Here is a 23,818-nt window from a genome sequence, read left to right as displayed (position 1 = left end):
TTTGCAAGCTTGTTATGAGAGAAAGTACGAGCTGCGCTTCTCAGCCAGTCTTTATTTATAGTGAATGCTCCTCATTTACCTACAGCTTTGTGTTTCACACTCAACTTGCCTACCAACCAAGCTCTCACATTCCCCAGAAAACTGCCAACCATGATTGCCCAGCATGTCGCTCGTTCAGAGCAGGAGTCAGAATTTATCACTCGTTTCAGCAGCTCATACGCACAATTGACACTTAGCTGTATTGTCAGTTACAAGCTGAAGCACTAAATACATCCTGACTCTCTCTGGGCTGTTATTTTCAAGGCGATATCTAATGAATTCCCACACCGTCTCACGAAATTCGCGTGTTAGCAGGTGCGTCCGTTCTCTCGCAGTAGCGAATAACTCTGTATGCCGATTACTAATTGAAAGCGTCAGTTGGCAAATGAACTTCCCATGTTTCATCTAACTCGACACTTCAACCGGAGAACCATAGCCTCAGAAGCCGAATACGACTCTAATTGTCCGTTGGCGGCCGAGAGTCAGGCAACTGTCGGCACTGTTCCAGCCCTATTCACGGTGCACTCTACCAAGCCCGACGCGAACGTTCTGTGCCCGTGCTTCCCGTTGATCTGGTATCGATCCGCGAGTGCACCAAAGTGCACCCTCCCCCACGAGAGATACACGGACGGGGGAAGGGGGATTTCCGAGTCGGCGAAAGCGTGAGCAGGAAGGACCGAGAAGAGAGCGGACAAGCTCGACGTGGAACGGGGCACAGGGCCGCCGCTCAATTTATCGCTTTCCTTTCGAATTATAAATGATTATGATTATTATTGCACGCCGAAAGAGAAACAGAAGAAAAAGTTAGAAGCTGCCCGCGGGGAGGAAGAGAAGTTTTTCGACTTCCCTCTCCATCCAGGGTCGATTCAGCTAATCGATTCCAGCGAGTGCAGTGGCGCACTGCACAGAAGCAGTTGAAGAGGGACCTGGTGGTGGGTGGCAGAGGCGAGGGTGAGAGCGAGACGGGGGAAGGTGGGAAGGGGGGAGAGAGGCGTGGAAGATTACGTGCGCAGTTTCTCGTTAAAGCGGCAGCCGTCGCAGTCGTGGCGGCGCAGGACGGGCCGACGACGCCCCAGCGGAGAAACTGGGGCCTCGGGGGGACATCTACGATGACAAGAGAGCATTTGTCTTACTGTCTCGGCCAAGAAATATGGCGCCCTGGGGGAGGGGACGGACCCCTCCGGATGGGTTATGCGTCTCCACTATTGCTCTTTGTTGGGGTTGCCCGGAGCCGCCGATGCCTCGACATTGGACAAAGGGGAGCAGCGAGAAGTCGACTGCGCGGAGGAAGGAGCGTAGGTTTTGTCGGGGGAAAGCTGAAAACGTGGAATTGTGAGTGAGTCGATTTTGGATGGTTTTGGCTGTTTCTGTGCGCCGAGCGGAATGAGACGATCTGCTTCTTGCGCTTCTTTTATGTTTTTTTTTTTTCTTTGTGTGCATTTGGATGAAAAAAAGGGGGGGGGGGGGGGCAGACGGGGGAATGGATGCGTGCGCTGTGTTTCAATAGACTGTGGCCTGCTCCCTCATGTCTTATATTGTTTCTATTTTACGTATTGTACTACTAAAGCATCCTTGAAAAGAAACGAGTGATCCTTTTTTTTTCTAGGCGTCGGTTTTCGGTTTACACAGCCAAGAAACATTTTGAGAGAAATAAACTATATTACCATTCGACGAGACAATACCGATTTTCTTCGTTATACATTTCGCGATATATCGGGGGAACTGAAATGCAACGCCTTTGCTTTAAGTTACACAAAACATATCACGCTGAACTCCTTTTGAAATTAGCGTAGCGTTCTGCATAGCGTAGCGTTGTGCATAGTGAGTTCAGCACATACGTGTACGTAACGCGTTATAAGTAACGAGTTACTTGTACCTAGTCTCTATTTCCGGTAACCAGTAACGTATTTAGTTACTTTTTAAGAATAGGAACGAGTAACAGTATTTAGTTACTTTGAAGGCCAAGTAACGAGTAACGGTATCTCGTTACTTTTGAGGAGTAACGTGTACAATACCGCTTAAACGTCCTTGTGTTTATTCTAGCCTGAGTATGCGTCTATTGTGACAAAGTCAGATGGGCAACCCGAAAAACAGCTAAACAGTCTGAGAGTACAGCAAAGTACATCGCTGAACACGTCAGTCGAACAGTTCGACTGACTTGTCCAGCGATAAACGTTGCTGTACTGAACTCTACAGCTGGTAATGTCCTTCACTCAGCGAGCACAATCAGGTTCGTTGGTTGACCCTTCTAGAAACGGGTACGGACCAATGTAAACCCGGAGGTTGCAAACACGGGAAGGCACACACCCATTACCCGCTGTCCTCAATCAAGGCGCAGTTCTCAAAGATTCACCAGCTCTTCCTGAAGCAAAACACTGCCGTTCCTTCCAGCGCGTCGGTAGAACGACTCTTCAGCGTCGCCGGAGATGTACTTTCAAGGAAGCGGGAAAACATAACTGATGAAAACGTCTACTGGCAGCTGCTGCTTAAGGGCAATGACTACTAAAAAGAAAACAATAAACCATGAAACAAAAACAGTTGTGTATTTGGTCGTCAAAGTAACGTGGAAAGTAACTCGTTACTTTTGAGGTAACTCACGCGTTCCTTTTGAGAATCGGTAACGAGTAACGTATTTAGTTACTTTTTGAGCGAGTAACGAGTAACTGCATTTAGTTACTTTTTGGGGTAACGTGTACATGTCTGGTTCAGCAGCACCATGCGACCCAAACAGAAGCGCGTGTATATCAATTTATCATGATTGGGTCTTTGGAAAGTAAAGTGACATCAAAAGACGCTCGACGATTTCATTAGAAACTGGAACTAAGTTCACAATCCCTTTTAGATTTCCCCCCTCCGCCTCCCCCTCCCCCTTCACCCTTTTCACGTAGACAGGGAGACACACACAAAAACCGAACGTACGTATGCAAGACCGAACTGCTCAACTTCCAAATCTTCGAAGTGCACGCGCGCGCTGTCGTCCCCGCCTCCTGGCCGGGCAAGTTCTTCCGAGTTCTCCTTCCCTCGCGCCCCCAAGTGCAAATCCGGCGCAACTCGCGGGCATTTTCACATGCAAATGTGCCTTCATTACCAATACGCTCTCGGGGGTTTCTCCCGTCTTCGACGCGCGACGCAAAGTCAGCTCCGCGCCACCGCTTCGTACAAGACTCGAACCCCGCCGGCGTGGAACTCGACTTGCCCCGGGGAGAAAACGCAATTCCGAGATTACTTTGGGGGAACGTTTTAGACTGGGCGCGCTTAGCAAACAGGAGCACTCTTCAATGGGCCCTCCTTAGTCCGTGACTCGGGGAATACAAATGGCTCGGCGTGGCATAACAAACGAGGAGGGGATTCGCCCCCGTTTGTGTTTCCTTTGAATGGTTTGCTTGTTTTTGTTCTGTTTAGTTTTGTTCCCAGCCCCATGCCCTTTCGTTCGACCGCACTGAGCGTGAATGGCGGGTGTGGGTGTTTGTCCGAACTGGTTGAGAATCCCAGCTCCGCATTAATATTCAGAAACAGAGCTTGTGCGACGCCGTGATTTTGAATAAACGCGAACGACGCCTCCAGAAAGGAGTTGGAGAGGGAGCGACTGGCTTTGAGGTTTGCGCAAAATTGTTGTACTTGTTGGATGCTTTATTTACTATTCGCAGCGGGGGTCTTGGAAAGGGGGGGGGGGGGGGGGGGGGAGGAATTGAAGAGACAACTGACCGGCTCAAGTTATCAGCTGAAAGATTGTACGCTGATCAAATTTATTTCATGTAAAGAGCGCTTTTTTTATACTCAGACAGAGAACAAGCTTACGTATTTAGACTATTTCGCCCCCAATTTGCGGCTTCTCAAGAATTTCGCGTGATTCGTTCAAATAGTGGCCGTTGCTTTGTGTGTTTGCCAAATCTCTTCAGAATGAATTTAAAATTTACCCTTAACTTATTTGCTGGCGTTATCCAGCCTTTGTATCACCGGTTTTTATAAACCCGTTTGCTTAGACCGTCAAGTCTGTGCGGAGAGTGTGGTCAATTACATAAACCTAATATCTTTTTAAAGTGAAATTTCGTATTATTGCTGTGCATAAAGTCATTACTAGACGGCAAGGTGCACAAGTCGGTGGAAAAATATTTTAAAAGCGAGAACAGTTGCCCAACATGTAGGGTAGCTGGACTTCTTTATTGCCATACCGAATTTGATGATACGACGTGTACAAAACGTTCGGACGCTTAGTGTCAACACAGAAAACCGTTAGTTATTCCTTCTCTCCTAAACAAAGGTCATTAAAAGCGTGTCAGCGTTTCGCATACGAATGATAAAGTCAGAACGTTGCATGACCTATTAAAGTTCGCTTGCATGGTTAACTAAACAACGAAACAAATCGCAAGCATCTAAGAGATATAAAGCTTTCATCAAGAGCGAACACATGAGTACAAATATACGAGGGCGCACACAATTAACCTAGAATTGAATGTAAAAAATGGCATGTTCTCATCACCAGAGCAGGCTGGATACTTCAAATAAATTTATAATGAACCCCTATTGCGTTTGTCCATCATACTCATTGCAAGGGATGAGCTCGTCCGTTTGCTCCTGAGTGCATATTAAGTTAGTAACTCCAGAATGGGAATAGAAATGAAGAAAACCACCTCCTTTCTCATTGCATACGATGTGTAAAAGACACACACAAAAAGTTGTAAACATGGTAGCCTATCTACTTTCGGATATGTCGTGTCAAGACCCGAAATAATAAATGCAGACCTCTGAGAACGAAAGCTACGGGCTCTGTCACCAGAGCTCTGGCAAACTCGACACAAAGGCTATCGCGCCCCACCCTGAAGCCACATATCCATACATCGCCCACCAGAACAACGCCCAACACGCCCCTGCCGTTGACAAGTGACGCCAACGATATCCAAACCTATATACAGGCACCGGCAAACAGAAGCGCGCGTACCTCTTTTGTGTAAGGGAAGCCACGCTCACGTCCAACACACGCGCACGTGGGCCTAACTGAGACTTTACCGCAAAATTGTGTTTGCAAGGAGAGAACGCGAGGAAGCCCCTCACTCCTTCATATTTTATGTTTGGATTTGTTGAAGCGTAGGATATACCTATAAGCACACTCCCGTCTTTTTTTTTTTTTTTTATTCCGTTATTTTTCTGTTACCGCTTCTTTGCTTCGCGAATTCCCTTGGTGTTGGGCAACAGCTGCCTTGAACGAGGCTCGAGCAGACGTGGTTCCGAAGAACAATTCAAAATGGCGTCTCATTTCTCTCTCCCTGATGTGTTGTAGGGTTCCACACTATGGCGGAAAACCGCCCACACGGGCGCACGCTGTGAAGAAGCCGGTCCCAGCTCTTGCGGCGTTTCTTTCAAGAGTGGCGTGTTGCCCTGTGTGCGGGAGAAGGGAAAACGTCTTACTTTAGAAAACGTCTTACTCGTAGTGATGAAGACAGCAAAAACAAGCAAAATGAATGCGTTGACTCCTTCTCGAGGCGAAAGTCTTGTCTTATGCCTTCGCCGGTCGTTTCCATTTTTCTAACTATTTCGTTGCCGTTGCAGCATGCGTCCCTTTGTTTTATAGTAGTTTCATCCAGCTCAGTTTGTCCCTTCACTACAAATTTCCCATGTCAAGATCCTTTCTTTTATTACATCAAGCACTTTTCCTTTAAAAATTATTATTTGGCTAAGTAATTTTTAATCACTTTAAAGCATTTGACCCTACCCAATTTCGCACCAAAAAACAAAACAAAAAAATATAATTTTTTCATGAAGTTTCTTTTTCGAATGTCGAAAAGTTATACGGAGAACAATATTAGTAAAAAAACAGTATTTCACAGAGCACTGCAGGATTTCAAATGTTGGTGCAAGCACCCTTTCCGTGTTTTATGAACTCTCAATGAAGAAACACGTCTTTTTTTTTTTTATTTCTCATAAAATGACTTCCTCACAGAAAGTTAAGGCGCTCTTTCGATATACCGTCCAAACGACCCGTACGCGGAATGCATGGCGATATTCACCCCGTGATTTTGAACTACTTTCAGGGCTTCGTATCACGACCACCAAGCGCTCTAAATATCTGGTTCACTCGAAAAGGCTAACAGGCGAACCTTCTGCCCCAGATTTCTGTTCTAGCCGCTAGGTGCCGTCGATTTTGCTGGAGTCTCCAAATCTGGGCAGCGTTACACTGTTATGTCGTTGTGTCAGGTCATGCTGTCATGACATCAAGTCCCGAGGCAGCGTTACATGACACCATGACGTTATGTATCGTCAAGCCACGAGGTCTTTTGACGATACTCATCGGTTCCGTCACGTCACTTGGCATATTCACCCGACTTGAGGTCACGGCGTCAAAGTCGTATATGGTGACGTCAAGTCATGACACGCTGTCAGGTGGCGCTGTGACGTCAAACAACGAGGTCCCCTTACATGAGGCCACGTTACATCACGACCTGACACCCAACCTTAGAGAATCTAACAATTATGTTGACGCCATGACGTTAAATTTAAATAAAAACAGACAAGCATTTCACCGCGAGCTAGCAGACACCGAGACTTCACGTGGCAATACAATGTGACACCACGATGCTACGCCACCTCACCTGTCCTGGCCTGAACGCGTGACATGGTCAAGTGACCTAGAGTTGCACCAGACACGTAACCCCCTGACTCGTTTTGGCATCAACCACGTGACCATGTGACCCAAGTGAAGAAGGCAGGAGTTAGCCCACTACATTTAGCGGAATGTTATCCCTCGAAATTTAGCCAAGATCTGTACAGTACGGCTATAATTAACGGCTACGCTAACCGCTACGACAGCCAATACGCAACGAAAATCTTGGTTTTGCTTCCATTAAAGCCCATTCTGCTTTAAAAAGGCGGAGTACGTGTCTCGGTTTATCGAAACCAAATTTGCTGCCCGTCCTCAGCGAAAGCACATATGCATTCTTACACTTTGCCGTCTTACATTAGGACACTCTTACATTTTTCCGGTGGCATAAGAAATGTATGGAGGCAGTGTCAGCGTTAAAGAGGCAGAGAAAAATTTGACGAAGTGCATTAAATAACTTGAATACGTTCGCAAACCCTTTTGCTATGCAAATGCAGAATGAACTCACGTGCTGGTCTAGTTTTTCATACCTTGCTTTGCAGTTTTATTAAATATCCTGAAGAAATAATTTTATAAAAATGCATATCTTTTCGCATGGTGAGCACCTAAAGCGAAAACCAGTTGTATAAGTAAAAATGTTGCCAATTAGTTCATATTCTTTAAAAAAAAGTCTCTACGTTTATTGTCATAGCTGGGCCACTATAATACTCTTCTTAACGTTTAGAAGACTTATTGTCATATTTCTATAACGTTATTTCCTAAAACCTCTCATTTTTACTTTGCAGATAGATGTAAACATTTTATTTTTAAACTTTAGCATGAATCTAGTATAACACCTGTATTATTCACATTTAATCAGAAACTGCCGGGTCACTATATAGAATAGCTCTCTATGTAGCAGTCAGGTGTTTAGATGGCTGAAAAGATCTATATGAGACTGCGTGGAGAAATTTCGCGTGACCAAAGCAGAAACGACATTTCAATCTAAGCTTGAAGCGATATTTTATAACAAACTAACTCCTTCATGAAAGCTTCAATTTACAATTTTTCTGGCAGACTACACTCATATGACGGCATAATTCCTCACATTTCCCATACGCGAGCTTGGGGGCCTCTGTTTTTTTTATAAAAAGAATAATAAGAAAAGGGAGGATATAGTAACATTAAAGACAACGTGTTTTTTTGTGTTACTACAAATCAGCCACTTCTGATTGCCTCTATGGTCTCGGCTAGAACGTCAACCCAATATTTCTTTTCCTCACAAAGGAAAATAAGCGAATTCACAAAGTACTCAGGCTAGCGGTCCCAATTTTAATCTTCAGCTTTCACTCAATTCTGGACTTCCTTCCACCCAAAGTCCTTCATCCAAAATCCCTTCATATCGGCCGGCCCTGATTAGAGCGGCCCCATTGTCCATTTATTCCAAACTCGCTTCATATTTACGTATATCTTTTTTTTTTTTTTTCATCGCGCTTATTCAGTTGCATTTGTATTTTGCTTTCTTTGTTTGTCCTTTTCATTTCCAGAACCTTCCGAAAAGTTTCTCAAGACGTGAGCGAGCCTTACTGAAGCTATGGCCTCCCCACTGAGTGCACACGACAAAGAGAGGGAAAGAAAGAGAAAGAGCAAACGAAACGTAGGGTCGCTCAGCGGGAAGCTATAGAAGAACCTAGGGAAGTTAAGGGGAAAAAAACAAAAAACGAAACTGCCAACGAAAGCCTAAGAAGCAAAAGAGAAATTCGGCACAAGCAGTTCCGAAGACATTTCCCAAAGCCCATCTCGAGATAAGGTGCAGGAAGTAGGATATGAGACCGAGGAGGGGGGAAGGCAAACGCGTCGAGTCGTTGGGGGAGAAGGCAGCTTAGCTCCTTTTTCCTTTTGCTTAATTAAGGGAAACGACAAAAGGGGGTCTCTCTCTGGAGCCCCAGAGAGAAAAGGAAAGCGGCGGCAAAGGAAGAAGCAGCCTCGATCCGTCCTCCAGGAATTCCGAAGGATTTCGCAGCGGAGTTCCTCCCACATGCAAGCGGGGCTTTGCTCTTGTCGTTTTGCTCGGCCCCTTGGAAGAGCTGCGCCGCTTCCCTCGAGCTCTCGCCGCATGCCCGTCGCTGCGTCTGCAGCCCAATAGACGTGCCGAGGAGTTTGGGGAAAGCTTCGGAAGCACTTTCGCAAGACCTCTGCAGCAAGGAAAAGTTCCGTTCGGTTATCTCGCTCGTCGAGTAATTTCCTACGCTCCTGCGCGATTGGTTTTACTTGCATAGCTTCGAAGATCTGAAGATGATTGCGACTGTCGGAACAATTGTTTCTGCGCTTCTGATGTGACGTCAAGCTTCCCTGGGGAACCCAGACACAAAAAAAACAATGAACGTGCCGAGGGGACTTCAGCTGTCTTCAGGCACTGCGACTACGACATAACGCTTCATTCAGCTGTAAAATTAAGATAGCTACTTTCAAATGCAAAGTTCAAACAAGCATTTCGCAACATTGTGCCTCTGCGGAAGTGATAATTTTTCTCGCTCACAACCTGCGAGCATGAGTTGCGCTTCAGAGAAGTATGGTGTTTTCTTATAAACGTCTTGGTCCTGAGGCACTACAACAGCAAGGTTATAAAAATCGAGTCACTCGAACGGGCATTATTGAATTCAGTTAAGCATCAACCATGAGTAAAACATTCAAATCGTGGTCTTGTATAACTAATATTTTTTCGATGATTTCGACATTTTTCTACGATGTTGTGATATCAATTATGAAAGGCTTTTTTTCTTCTAGGGTTCTACTGTATTGTCTTAAAGACTGCGAACCGCATGTTAGCATAAATGGACATACACACTTTTCTGGTTTTATTTTTGTGCGGCTAAGTGGGCTATTCTTCATTTAGCACATAACAGTCGGCATTAAGATCAATAGTGAAGTCAATATTTCATTGACCGGCTTGTCGTGTTAAATTGATTTATTTTGTTTTCCAGGGTGCATCCACCATATCGTGCTTTTTCACCTGATGCGAAAGTGAATGCCAAAAAAAAACATTCGGCAAATAAATCCCCAGATGTAGCGCTATATGAAACACCGCACTCGGAAACCACATCGTTCAAAAAAACAGGCGTAATTTATATTTTAACACGGAAGCTTCACATTTTACGCAAGATCATGACAGAGTCACGCAAGGATCTACCAGCAGAAAGCACACCTCATTGACTTCTTAAGTTAGCACTTTCTAATTTGATAAATTAGAGAAGACGTCAGCGCTGAGAGAAAAAAGGTAATACAAACTGAGCCGGAGACGTTTATAAAAAAGCGTGTAAAAAGACGTCACCGCTTTGCATCCCCGTCGTAGTGACGAGCGCTTTGGGAAAGAGCCACATGTTAATACAAAGAACACTCTCTGGACAAGCTACTTCGCACTCTGGGAACAAAATTATGATGCACCTTACATTGCTCCCAAACGCGTAGACAAGCGACAAGAGGGGAGGCTCGTTGAGACGAGCGAGTGGAAGCTGGACAGTTTTGCTGCGACTATTCCCGAGCACCGGCGGGCCAAGAGGGCCGCCTCGGGTCAAACGGACTCCTCGCGATCGGGACGGCTGAAGTGCGCGTCACTAAAGACGGACAAGGAGAGGGACTGTCAGGGAGATAGCGTTTCGACCCCAGACCCCGGAGGACCGGGTGCCAGGAAGTCAGACCTAGCGCAGGGGGACCATCGGGACGGGGAAGCAAAGTGACGACTCCGGCTCAATAAAGGCAACAAATCACACCGACTTGAACAGGCTCTGTCATTGGACAAAGCCCTCCCGACCGGAGTTGTCGGTCGGAGCTGGCCTTTTTCGGGGAAGAAAGGCACTCTTGAGGGGAAGTCGTAGGCCTTTGCACTATCGTGCTTTCACTCTTTCTCTCTTTCTCTCTTATTTTCTCCCTTGCAGTATTTTCTCCCACCGCCTACTCTGTTTTTTTCTACCAATATACTTTATTACATTTAGTTTTTTCATAGTTCCGGTTTCCCCTGGTTTGCCGAATCTACCCAACAAAAACTGCGACAAGATGCGGCAAAAAATGAAAATATATATTACTTTAAATGGATCGTTGTGTTGTTGATGGACGTAGCGCTTGTTTTCATTTTTGTTTAAAATATAGAAAGAGGGAACTTTCTACTTTTTGTGTCGGTGTCATTCCTTTTGAGTTTTCGAGATTAGCCACCATAATAGGCATGGCGCTGCTCCACAGTGAGGAACTCTTACTCTAGAAGTTGTAGTACAACAATTCGGCGTCTGAACCTTGCCGCAGTTGCTGGAACTAAATATGAGTGATTCTTGGACGGCGCGGTGCTGACATGGATTTTATGCGTGTCCAGTCGCGCCTATTGAATAAACACGGAAATGCGTACTATTCATAAACCGAATACAGGGTTCATGGGTCAGCAATGCTAATATACAAACACATTGTAAATGATTACGGCGATGGTAGCAAAATATTTCTGAATGACTTAACTTTTTAACTTCTTTTTTCTCGCGACCCCTTTTTTTTCGATTTGGACAAAATATTTTGATTCGCGATCATTAAATACCTAAAACTTCAAACGATGTAATCTGGGTCTCTAAACAATAGAAATATTCGCTTGCCCTCAAAGCTCGCGCATTTTCTAACTGACAAAATTCGGGTAAACAGGGGCTTGCAAAGATTTAATTTTTACAGCTTTTTTTAATTTTTATTGGGAACATGTTTATTTTTATCAAGATTTTTACACAAGAACAGCTTACTAAACTTAGAACTAAAGGCATGAGCTGTTGCAACTGATAGTTTATCTCCGACCAACGCCTGTTGTGGTGCCTGAGCAAAATACAGATTGTATTTGCGGGAGTAATATAATTTAAACCTCAATGTAAATTTAATTCCAAGATAAAATCATTTTATAGATTTATCCGCAACAATTCAAATTCTGAAAATCACTATTTTTGCCGCATCTTTCACTAGACAAGAAAAGCAACTTTCTAACGTAAGATAGATAACAACTTGGTTTAAATGCTACTCACCTTTGCTGGCAGCATGTACTGGTATATCTTCCTCATTTCGTAGCATATTTTGAAATATTGTTTTAGATATCATGGTGTTGTTAGTAGCGGAGACAGCTCAATTGCAAAGCCAGTGAAAGAAAAAGATGTATATTTATGTCAATATGAACTTGCATCTTGCGACATATTCTATTTTACAAAATATATAAAGTGACGCATTGCGTCTGAATTCTACTAACGTTTTGTAGGTGCTTTGTTGTATTAAAACTCTGTATCTTGCAAAACCTTTCTAACATTTTTTTTTTGTTTTTTGTGTTTTATTTTACTGAATAGAAAGAGACACGTCATAAAGTTTGGCGCATAAGTGTGGTACATTTACTTGGGTAACCCACGTTCTGTACCAGCGGGTATTATCGTGACACGAGGTATGAATCAAACTATTGCGCAGATTGCAGCTCGTCGAAGTATTGTTTCACGGTTCCTACTACTGAAAAAAAAAACGGCTAGAAACGGACGAGTTAATGAACGCCAAAATTACAAAAGTTTAAGATGTTAAAGATCGACAAACATAATAAATACATTCTAAACTCTGATAGACTTCTATATCTATACATTTTGGCTCAAAGCATATGATGATATTCTTAAGTTGTATTTTTTTATCCTCAATGAGGTCGGTTTATGAATTCAACGTATGAAAACCAAAAATAAATATCGCGTTTGCTTAGAAACACCGAATTAAGTACGGTTACGTTGGTATTAGATCGTTTATGGACATCGGAAGGCTCTCAAAGCGTGGGGCAAAACCTAACCGCGAACGAGGTTTGAATGAACTGGCGCCATTTGCCCGACTGCCTGGCGCGTGAAGCCAGATCTGAGCGGCAGATGGCGTTACTTGCCCGTCTCCTGAGCAAAAATGAACCTGGCTTCGGAAGCACGCCGACGAAACCGGTCCTCAGGAGCAAGACATTGGAGTGGGCAGAACTGGTGAAAGGGAGTTTGTAGCCTTAATCTTTGTTTTTAAATATATTATTTCATGGTGTCTTTATATTCGGAATGACTGAAGGCGGGTAAATTTCCAGTTTTTTTCCTCCAATTGATTTCGAGCCACCGATTATGTTGCATTATCAGAAATGTACGTTTGGAAACCAAGTTTACCACATGAGTCTCCGTTTTATGAAAAAAAGTAAGAATAACGTGCAAACCTATATTAACATTATTTTCAAATTGAGTGTGCAGCTGGCCATTTCAGGCTCAAACAGGTTGGAGGAATTGGGGTATAAAATAACGTACTCCTCTACTTTTTCGTGGAACGAAGAATAAAAATACGTTTCGGCGCTTAGTGGGCAAGTCAGTATAATTTTTAGCAGGTGAAACAAATTTGACAGTCCTAGAGAATTCTTTCAAATAAATGTGACATTTTAACCCTCTAAAGTAATTACAATACTAAAGGCGCTTCTTACATATGTTGGGTGTTTTGTTTTGGATGGAGAACTCGAGGCTTTCATATATAACTATTTTAATATCGAATCATCTCTACAGCTTCCGGAGACGGGGTTTCTTAGAGCTTATCAAGGAACAGTGCTTCGTTAGTTTATTTATTCGTTTCTATATTTATAGTCGGTGATGGTTGAGGAGCTGATATATTAAATAGAATTATGGAGCACTACAATACAAATGACACTCGTTTTATCATGGTGCGGGAGTGATGTCTATAAGAACAACATCACATAAAGTGAGGTGTTTTCTTTGGGCTTGTTGGTAATGATTGGACATGTATACAATTGCGCACAAATAGAAAGGAACAGGAGAGAGAATTGTTAGTGCGCTTGTCTCTTCTCTCTCCTCCGTTCCTTTCTATTTGTGCGCAATTTTACCATGTTAATAATAAAATCACCGAAAGCCTCCGAATTGAACCCTACATTTCATGAAAACACTTAAAGCTTCTTCCGGGGTGAAGAAGCAACATCCAAAAAGGCTAAGTCTCTTAGCGAAAACTTGTATTTCACTCTGAGGCTTTTTAGAAGTTCCATTCAAAGCAAATGTATTAAATTAAGTAAAACAATATTTGATGGTTCAAGTGATTATAGAACTGCCACTACCACATATTTAGGTTACAGCTAAGGTTATTAAAATTCAAATATGTTCTCGGAGAAAATGTAAGAATTAGTGTGACAGTGGCACAAAGGAACAACATTGTGGCTATGGTCAATTCGAGCTGAAATATATTAGTATCGTGTTGGTTATATTTGCACGAGAGGTAATTGTCAGCGTACATTTTTTGTAGCGAGCACAAGTGGAACACCTCGATGTGTTGAAGAAAGTTAAGTGATACACTATTTTTGTAATTTGTTTTGTTCTGTAAAATACAATTGTTTGAGTGCCTGGCGAATATTTATGTATTTTGTTATTTTCTCTATTGAGTAGACCGCAAGGTTCGCAGTATTTCAAATAAATAAATAGATCACAGTGAACTAAGCTGGCGCCCAGCATTTGTTTTTTACAATATACTCTAGGTTAGTTTCATGTGACAGCTTACATATTGCATGAAAGCATAGAAGAAAGACTAAGAATACGGGCGGAGGTGGTACAACCAACGAAGTGAATTTAATTAAAAGTATTAACTTAAACACGTGGTAAAAATTGAAGAGAAGCAGCGATTTTAAGATACACTGGTGACTTCTTTACGATATGATACTTCATACCTCCCTCTGGTTGACTCGTCTAACATGAAGCTAAACATAAGGCAGTCTAATCATGTGCGTTTCGCGAGTCGACATAAGCCTCTTTTGTTTAGAAATGGCATTCGGAATTTTTTTGGCGAAAGTTTGAAAACTTTTTCCTAAATACACTATAGAAGATATATAAAACCCAGGAAAGCTACATACCAGTACCTTTTATAATCATATTGGAAACAGCAAAACCAAGTGCATGCAGCCGTACCACCCCGCATCAAGAGGATACCTTTAAAAATTAACAGTGTACAAGTAGCAAAAATGTGTGTACACACTTTTTATTATTTTTCTTCACAACAAGTATAAGTTTACTTTCTGAAGAATTAATTACCGTAACATTAACAACTTTATTATTGAATAGAGTTTTCCATAATAGTTTTTATTGAGGGCAACTTCGTCGCGCGAATGTCTTTGCGCGTTCACCATCTAATCTTAAGCTTATGTTTAGCGCACTCAAATCAGATTGATTCATGTATTCATGTCTCTTTTCCTGTTGATTTGAACTTGTACTCCTCGCCGAACTTATGCTTTTGATGCACTGGGAAGTGATTTGAATAAACACATATATAGTTAATCATCAGGTGGAGACCATTCGCAAAATTAGTTTGGGAGAACAATCTAGGCCAACAAAAGATTCCGACTAACACTCAATATCTGATCTATTTTTTTTGTATTCCCTCATTGCAATATAGTATGCATGTGAATCGCAAAGTGCTATGACCTGTGGTCTAAAATGACGAAATAAACTCGTGATTTTTGTTGTTGGGCTCGATTCTTTAGTTGGTGAAATATACATCCTACATTTTTCTTCCTTTCTGAACGTAGATATACAATCTAGACACGTTTGTGGTAGTTCACCTGACTTACAAGTTGAAAGCGTATTTATTTAATGAAATGCACGGTGACGGCTCGTTCTGAATTGCTTGTTTTAGAAGATCGCTGCTTCTCCTTCACCGCAGGGCACGCTCAGGTCAAATTACAAACAATTTAGGGAGGAAGTTCAGCAAATACTTAGAAAAAAAGAAAACAAGAAAAATCTTGTTTTTGCACAAAAAAGTGTCTACAACGTGGAGTTGAAAGGCAATTAGGATATCAAGTTTGGTGCAACGTCCTCTACACTTTTCTTTTTCTAGAAACGTTTAATTTTAGTTTGCACTTTCTGTCGCGTGCAGTCCATGGGGGCTGTATTTAACTTTTCTTCAAATGCTTTGGTATATTCACTGCGAGAATGAGACCGGGAAGGTATGTATCTAAATCGCCGGGCCACCAGCAATCCTTCTATTTGGCTCTACGCCTTCCGCCGTGCTTTGACTGCGCGCGCGCTTGAGTTGCTCAAGACGCCAGCAGAAGCGTTGTCGAATGTAAAAAAAGCTCGCGCTAGAGGCGGGGCAACTGATGCTCCTCATAGCCGTTCTTATCTTGTCATTGCCTATAGGAGTAGAAACGCCAGACCTTTTTAAACTGTGTCAGTGAGTTTGTTTCGTTAGACAGTCTTTCTTGCCTGAAGGTACGTAAAAGCGAGCTCAAGTATTTTTTTACAAAGCCAATATACCTTCGAAGCATTAATGCCCATTGTGTACAAAGGTATGGTACGTTATTTATGTTAATGATATTTTATATAAATATATTTAGAAAATCATCCTTTAAAAACGGCTTTAACTAGCATAACACAAAATTAATATATGTGCAAACAATACTATTCTAATAAATTTTCGATTCGCATGTACTGCTCTGATTACATTTCACGAGAACGCCAGCAGAAACTCTGCACCGTAAAAAGTATAATTACTGCTCGAGGTTTGAGAACACCCAAAAGTTCAAGTCATCAGGTAAGTCCGGGATCTCGTCGAAAAGCATATATTTGAGCAATGCAAAGCTACGAAAAGAGTTAAATTATTGGCGCAGCCACTGTTTTATTGTCACATACCCTGGCGCATGTGTATCTGCATACTCAGATCAAACATATTCACATGCATCGAGGAAAATAAATAACAGTATAGATATCAGTACTACGGCAGTATTGAAAATGAACTGGTCGTATTATACGAAGAAGCTTCCAATAATAATCGCGTACTGGGCAAGTACTCCATGTTATCAACCTTCCTAGCGATTTGGTGCAACCAGCTTCACAACAACGAAACGGTTTATGAAGAAACGGTCCTGCTAGAGATCCTTCTTATTCTATTGAAGATGTTTTTCGTAAGCCTTTGTGGCTTGAATTGTGGATTTTGTTTTTTTCGCCGATGCAATTGAAACACTCGGAACAAACTCGCTGAGGTGATTTTACTTTGCTTTTACTCTGTGTTCTCGTCTTTTGCGCACTGTGTTACAATTTTGAAGTGCATGGCGTAACAGAATCGAGTTTACAAAATCCCAGAGGGTTACTGAACATCTCAGCAGCACAAAGATATCAAAATAAAGAAAAAAAGGGAGAGGAGAAAGTAAAATGGAATTAAATTACGAGAAATTGCCCAGGGAACCGAGCGACTCCCGCAGCAGCCGAGAGTCCCGGCGATGGATGGAGTTGGACGGCGCAGCATGGCTTCCTGCCTGAGAGAACAGAAACTGGAGATCCGAAGCTAAAATCCCTGAGCTCCGGACAATCTAGACGCAGGAGCGGGCTCACTCGCTCGCTCACTGGCTCGGCAAAGAGCAAGGAACAACATCCGGTTCCGCCCGAGTTCCTCCCGCGCTTTCCATTTCCTTTCTTTCTAGTTCCGTTGCGCCGGCTTTCGCCACGCTGCTCCCAGTGCGCCCTCCAGGATCCAACGGGGCTACGGTTGCCGCTATCTCGACAGGGCAGACGGCCCGACTTCGCGGAGAAACCATACGGAGACTTTCCCGCTTCGCAGCACACATGTTGGGAAACAAAGCTTGCACAAACAGTGAAACCAATGACCAGGGAACGAAAACACAGGCGCAAAAAGGAACAAAGGCCTTTCAACGTCGATGGGATCGTCTACTACGAGTAAGACCAGGACATAAGACCCTGCAGAAGGGGAAAAAGGGGGGGGGGGGGGGGGGGGGGGCTATGTGTTTTGTTTTCATTCAGTTTTCTTTTTACGTGGACAGAATTAGTTGGCTGATGTGTACATAGCCCAGGGCATATGACACTGGAAGGAAAACAAAAGGATGGGGAACGAAGTAATATATATTACCGTAATCATTGAAGGACACACGCTATGAGCGCTTATTTTAATTTGAAATGTATACAACAAAAAAGCAATAGAAATTACTGACACTAGCTGCCCATTGCATTGAATGCGCTGTTAGTATTTCAGAATAGCAATCGTTAGTATACAGTAAGATAATATTTCACAGTCTTTAAGGAATGATGATGTCAATTCAACGACCCCTAACACATGTCGAAACCTTGCCTTTCGAAAGAATTAGGAAACTTGTATTAGATGTTATCCTTAGACACCATTGGCATAATTTTAACCTCACGATAGAGTAAAATAACCCAGGTTAATTTAAAAAAAAATATTTTAACTTTAAAAATACCGAGATGATAAAAACAGGAAAATAGGGTGATGCTCATTCCAGAAAAACGCTTAACAGAAAGGCCGTCCGAAAACCGAGTTAATACTAGTCTTCAAACGCGTCTAACCATCCAACTAGTGGCTTTACGTTTGTTTAATAGAAACAAACCGAAAAGCCCCGGTCAAGCCCTGGACAAAACTTGTCGCTTTTATTTGCAAATGCCCTATATGGCGCACAAAAAAAAAAAAAATCTCCATCGGTCGTGTTTGTATTGCGCGGGAGAAATATTTCACAACAAAATTGTAAGCAAAATGTTGCTTGCATTGCAGGCATACTAATTTTATGATTTCTAGACACACCCACAACTAAAGAGAGGAGGAAAAGTTAATAATGACGCGAAAGTATTGTTTGGCTTAGTAAGGCACTTGACCAAGAATATGTGTTGAAAATATGTTAAAGTAGCATACCATATATTCGTTGAAGCAGCCTATATGCTTGCGCATTCCAAGAACAGCCAGCAAGACCATCGAATTCAAAGGAGCGTTTCTCGTGCAGATGACAGTGACACATAAACAATCAAAGATCCTAGTCGGGCTCAAACAAATTTTAAAATGTTGCCTGAAAAACAAAGTCCATAGGAAACTCGAAACAGCGAGCCATGGTCGCAGCATCGGCCCAGTCTGCAACTTCGAAGCACCATATACATCCGTTAAGTAAAAACAAAATTAGCTAAGAAAAGCCAGAAAACAAAATCGCCCAGATCTGCAGAAATATTGGAAGAAGTAAAGACAAGTAGAACAGAGTTATCGCGATTTAAACGCAGCTCGATCCACGGAGAGCCTACTCGGCAAAAAAAGCCTTTTTTCCCGTGGTGCCACGCTCGAGAAATCGGGATTGAAACAAAAGCTGCGCAGAACTGTCGGGGAACGTCGAAAGAACGAAGAAAGAAAGCGAGAGAGGGCAACAAAAAGAGGAACGACGTCGGAAGTGAGAAGGCCCCAAAAGAGGAGGAAGGGGGTTGGCAGCACGCGACGGCAGAAAAAGCAAGACCCCGACTTCCCCTATAATTCGGCGACGGCGGCGACAGAAATATGCGTCTCTCTTATTATGGGGGACGGCTGTAAAAACCTTCCTCTCGGAAAGTGCGCAAGTGCGAGACGGCTCGCAATGAGAACGAATCACAATGGCCGACGGCTGCCGGACAAGGCAGCGCCGCGCTGGAACTGTACAAGGAACAAAAACACGTCCTGCACTGAAACTTCCTCCAAAACTCAGTGATGTACTTTTGTCCGCAAGCGAGGCTATAGCTAAATGTCCTTTAAAAAAATACCTTTTTCTCTTTTTTTGTTTTGTTTTTGTTTTGGTTTATGCATTTGGAAAGTCCGCGCCCTCTTCAAAGTCTGTTTTCAGTGTTTATAAGTTTTGAAATGAACAGAGTGGCGTGATCATGACGTGTAAAATTTTCGAAGAAGCGGATGTACATGGAAACTTTCACAAGTATATAGAGATTGACAGCTCACGAAATTCAGGGTGTGTCCTATCATGTTCACGCTTCTGGTTTCTTGAGTAATGCCAGAATTTCATTAGCTACGGAAAGATGGAAATAAATGCTCAGGACTCTTGAACAGGAAATGCTTAAACGGTCAGTGACTATGTAGAATGGCTTGCACGCTGACATGTGAATGGCAGCACCTTTCGAGAACCGCTTGCCATATGAGAAAACCGGGTTTTGTGCGAACCTTTTATGTGAAAGAACTGGTTGAACAAAGTAATTGAGTAAGGTACACACGTGCATTCAGTGGTCGTCTTTAACATATTGTTTTTGACACCCTTTTTACATTCGTCGTTCAGTGCCCTCTCCAGATAGCAAATTCGTCAGAAAATCTTATGCAAAAAGTATCTCTGAATTTCAAAATGATAGACGTGAGAAGAAAAGGCTGTCAATAGAAAACAAATTAACGTTAAACTTAACCGAAGGTTTTAACAATGCAGTGATGGTTTAACAATTTATACATAACGCTAAAAGTGTATCCGCGAAAAAAAAAAAAAAGAAAGATGTTTACTATGTTCTTATATGCCGAATAAGAGCGCAGCTCTTGAGAAGGAGGAGGGGAGGGTATGCGCCTCCTCCGCCTCCGTACCCTTTCTTCCTTTTCTCCTGCTCCCCTCCCATTGAGCGGAAAATTTTCGCTAAATTTTCCAAAACGTTTCCTGCTAAATCTAGCAAAAAAATTTCACCGCCAAATTTCGCGTCAAAAATTTCTCACAAAATTTTACCGTCGGGACGTCACACGTGATGTCATGTATGACGTCATTATGTGAAACGTCCCATAATGCAACGCGCGGTTACGCCGACGCCGACGGTGATGGCGAAGCCGCGCGTTGCGTTATGGAACGTTCCGCATAATGACGTCACGTGTGACGCCATTATGTGAAACGTCCCATAATGCGACGCGCGGTTACGCCGACGGCGACGGCGACGTCGCTCAATCCCGAAACGGGCGCCTAAGAGCTGCGCTCTACAAGTTTGGTACTTTTATGGGGTGCTATCACTGGATATTTTTTAGGGGTTTCCTTTCGCGGTTCTGGTACAACTCAGCGCAGCTCCGAGGAGCACATCTATCCAGATAGCAATTAAGAAAATATGAAACTGAAAAATCATTCCCACACCTTCAGTATCTGAATAAAAATAAGTTTTATAACTTGGAGTATTGCTATTGTTTATTTGCTAGTATAACGGTTTTAAGCGAACTATTAGATCGTCAATAGTAACTGCAAACACGGAAAGATAAGAATAAAAAATAATAATAATAAACGGACGAAAGAATTACAAGATTTGTGGTTGTTTTTTTTTTTTTTCGTTTTTCTTCTATCGTTCCGAATCCCCGGTTACTATGGGAGATCTTCACCAGCTCGCCTGTGTTTTTAACCTTTCTTAGATATTAGATTGCATGAAAATCTTGTAACGTGGATACTTGTGGTGCTCACAAAGGGTGCTCAACGTAAGGTTCTTAGTATAGTGTTCTTCTCATTGTGAGGTAAGTCTCACGTGAATACTCGTCGACACTGTTCAACACGGGATATAGCCTGGGGTCTGATTTTGGCCACCGCGAAAACAAGAAGATTTAATTTTTTTTCTCCTATGGAGCGAGGGAAGATAACGTTTGAAGACGTTACGTCTGCTAAAGCGAGTGAAGAACGCGGCTCTTCTGCTACGAAGCGCCATTCGCAAAAAGAAAAAAAGCAAGAAAACCCCATACGCCGTCTGCTATCAGACCGAAAAAGGATGTTCATCGTCTGCTACGAACCGATCGCCGTGGGAGAGTGGGACCGGTTGCATGGCTAAAATTGTGATCGTCTGCTATTTAATGTTAAAAGTCACTAAAACCCGTGCGTCTTTTGTGAACATCAAGTTCTGCTGGTGTACATAGGCTGACGTCGACCGGGTGATGAGGGAGTACTGAGGAGAAGCACAGCAGAGGCCGGGATATCTAGCTCGTCGCTATTTATAAGTTGGTGAGACGTTCTCACCAACATATTGCCCGATCATGAAGTCGCGAACGGGTCAAAAATGACTCCTTATTTGATTACGCGCAAGCTGTGGCAACACGTCCAACTAATAACCGAGAAGACTCTCGCTCTCATCGTAACCAAGATTGGATCCCTGGTGTTTTTATTCGCCAAAGCATTTATGTTGTTATTCTGCAGTAATGTTCATATTAAGTGGATAAGATAAAGCTCGCTTTTTAATATAAAAAAAACGAGTTCGCTCCTGATATCCCTTGGCAGTTTGTGTCATAATGAGGGTTTGTGTGATGAAAAAAGGCAAACATTAAATACAGTTAGAAACTCCTACTACCAAATTTGTTTTGTAGACGAGATATCCTCGTGCTTGATTTCTCTTTAATGCATTCAGGCTGTCAAAAATAAAAACACCCCAAGAGGCGTAAAATGTCTTAAATCCCGTACATTTCGCGAAGTTTCATCACCACATTCGTTTTGGATATCTGTGGGTCATTTAACAATCATATGAGCCAAAAACCGCCACATGTTTGAGGCTTTTTATCTAGTTACATAAAAAAAACGACTCCACAATTGAGCTCCGATTCCGACGATTTTTTTTGTTTGTTTTGGTGTTACGTTGGAATGATGCTAGGCAATTTTATTTGAAAAAGTGTTCATTTACCGATTTCTTTGTGTGTGTATAAATAAAGACGAAGAAACCGTTGAACCGCAAAAGCAACCCTTAACTTGATATAATGTTAATCTCGTATTCTCTACAATAAAGGCATTGTCATTGTGTGTGTCTCATTTACATCCCGAAAAACGTTCGCTGTGTTTTCTTTCTTTATTATCTACTTTGTCACTTAGAATATTCTCGCCTTTTCTTCTCTTATACTCTTGCGTTTAAGATTTCGGTCACCGACGAGAAAAATGACGGTACGAGGCGGAAGGTGTCGCGCATGCCTGGGGGAAGAGATCTAGGGAGGGAATATATTGCAGGAAAAAACCTGAAAAGTAATGCGGGCGGCTGAATAATATTGTTAAAAAAAAGAAAATTGCTTGCTTGAATGGCTTAAAGTAGCATACGTTGTATAGAGTAACGCTGGTAATGACGACACAGATAGTTCTGAATAAATGCTCATGCGAACGCAATGCCTGTCTTAGTTAAAAGTATGTAAAGTGGACAAAAACATAAACGAGTGAATAACCACATTTATTTATAAACGGAGGGCTCTCTCGCCTGATGGAGAAATGGAAAGATTGTGAAGACACGCTCCAGCCTGTTTCATTTGTAATAGTCAAGTGTTTCTTTAGAAAACAAAACTTGTTTTTTTGTTTGCAATTTATTATAAAAAAGTAAAGCCCAATTGCCTGCACGTTGCCGTATATACTCGCTCTTTAACATGATGCCTGTGTTTTGACGACCAAAAGCATTGTATGATTGCAAATAATGCCCTCTTTTTTTAAGAAGCCGTCGTGTTTGGGTCTGGATTAAAGCCTAAACGCCGCCTCGTAAAGTTTCCTTACTTAGAAAGGACGCCTTAAAACCTGTTATTCATACTATAAAGCAGAAAGTGGAGCTTTGAGTGATGAGAAAATGACAGGTGAGTGAGTCTTAGAGATAACAAAAACTTATATCCAGTTTAAGCATCATATCTAAGCACTTGCATATGAATGGCCGCCTCCCTCCCCAGGGCACAAACGCAGCAGCATTCTCAACCCCCCCCTCAAAAATAAAACAGGCTCCACTTTACTTCGAGGCACTCGTATTGTCTCAACCCTTTGGAACCACCAGCATACACGGGCCCATGCCGCAGCCATCACACTCAGGGCTCGAACTCCAGCCCGAGAAGCAAATCCGAGCATCAACTCAAATTAGCCCCGCCGGCTGGAACCCAAGCGCGGGGATGTGGTTTCGACCCAAAGTTATACATAAAGCAGGAAGCACCGCCACTACCACCGCACGCAGCAGACTGCGTCAGAACAGAGCGCGCTGCGCCCCGCACTGGCGGTAGGCTTTTCCCGACAACGCCGGCCTGCGATGTGCGTGCGTCGCCCGTGCCGTTTCCCCGGCGCGTCCGCGGGTGCGTGCGTGCCCGGGTGGGCTCCGCAAAAGCGCGCGCAGTCCGCACAAAAGGCAATCGCCGCGCAGGGCCGCCAATGGGAACCGGCCAGCGCGTTATTTATGGGCGCGGGTCGGGCCTTGCTCCCGACTGGCTTCGCTTTGCCGCTCCGCGAGCGCTCCAAGAAATATGATCCCCCGATGTCGGCCTCCTCTCCCCACCGCGCTGCTTTTTCCCCCGTCTCCCCTTCTCCCGTCCTCCCTCCCCGTTCATGTTTTGTGCTGCGTGTCAGGCAGGCTTCGGAAACTGAACGCGATTAGGTCTATTCACGCCCGCGCGCCTTTCCGACACAGACAACCCCCCCCCCCCCCCCCCCTTTTTCTTTTCTTCTCCTTCTTTCCG

At 43.2% G+C, this 23,818-nt stretch overlaps 1 long non-coding RNA gene across 1 annotated transcript in view; it reads right to left on the bottom strand.

The window, feature by feature from the left end:
* Window positions 1-5,196: 5,196 nt before the first annotated feature.
* The window catches only part of LOC115325991, a 43,280-nt gene continuing 24,658 nt past the window's right edge, over window positions 5,197-23,818 (bottom strand). The window contains exon 3 of the long non-coding RNA XR_003919549.3: window positions 5,197-5,415. This is a non-coding gene — a long non-coding RNA (uncharacterized LOC115325991). The remainder of the gene's footprint in view (window positions 5,416-23,818) is intronic.

This window comes from Ixodes scapularis, unplaced genomic scaffold (assembly GCF_016920785.2).
Source record: "Ixodes scapularis isolate PalLabHiFi unplaced genomic scaffold, ASM1692078v2 PGA_scaffold0__279_contigs__length_252992795, whole genome shotgun sequence".
In the NCBI taxonomy this organism is placed as follows: Eukaryota; Metazoa; Arthropoda; class Arachnida; order Ixodida; family Ixodidae; genus Ixodes; species Ixodes scapularis.
Note: the sequence above shows the minus strand (reverse complement) of the source record. Positions and strands in the feature narration are given on the sequence as shown.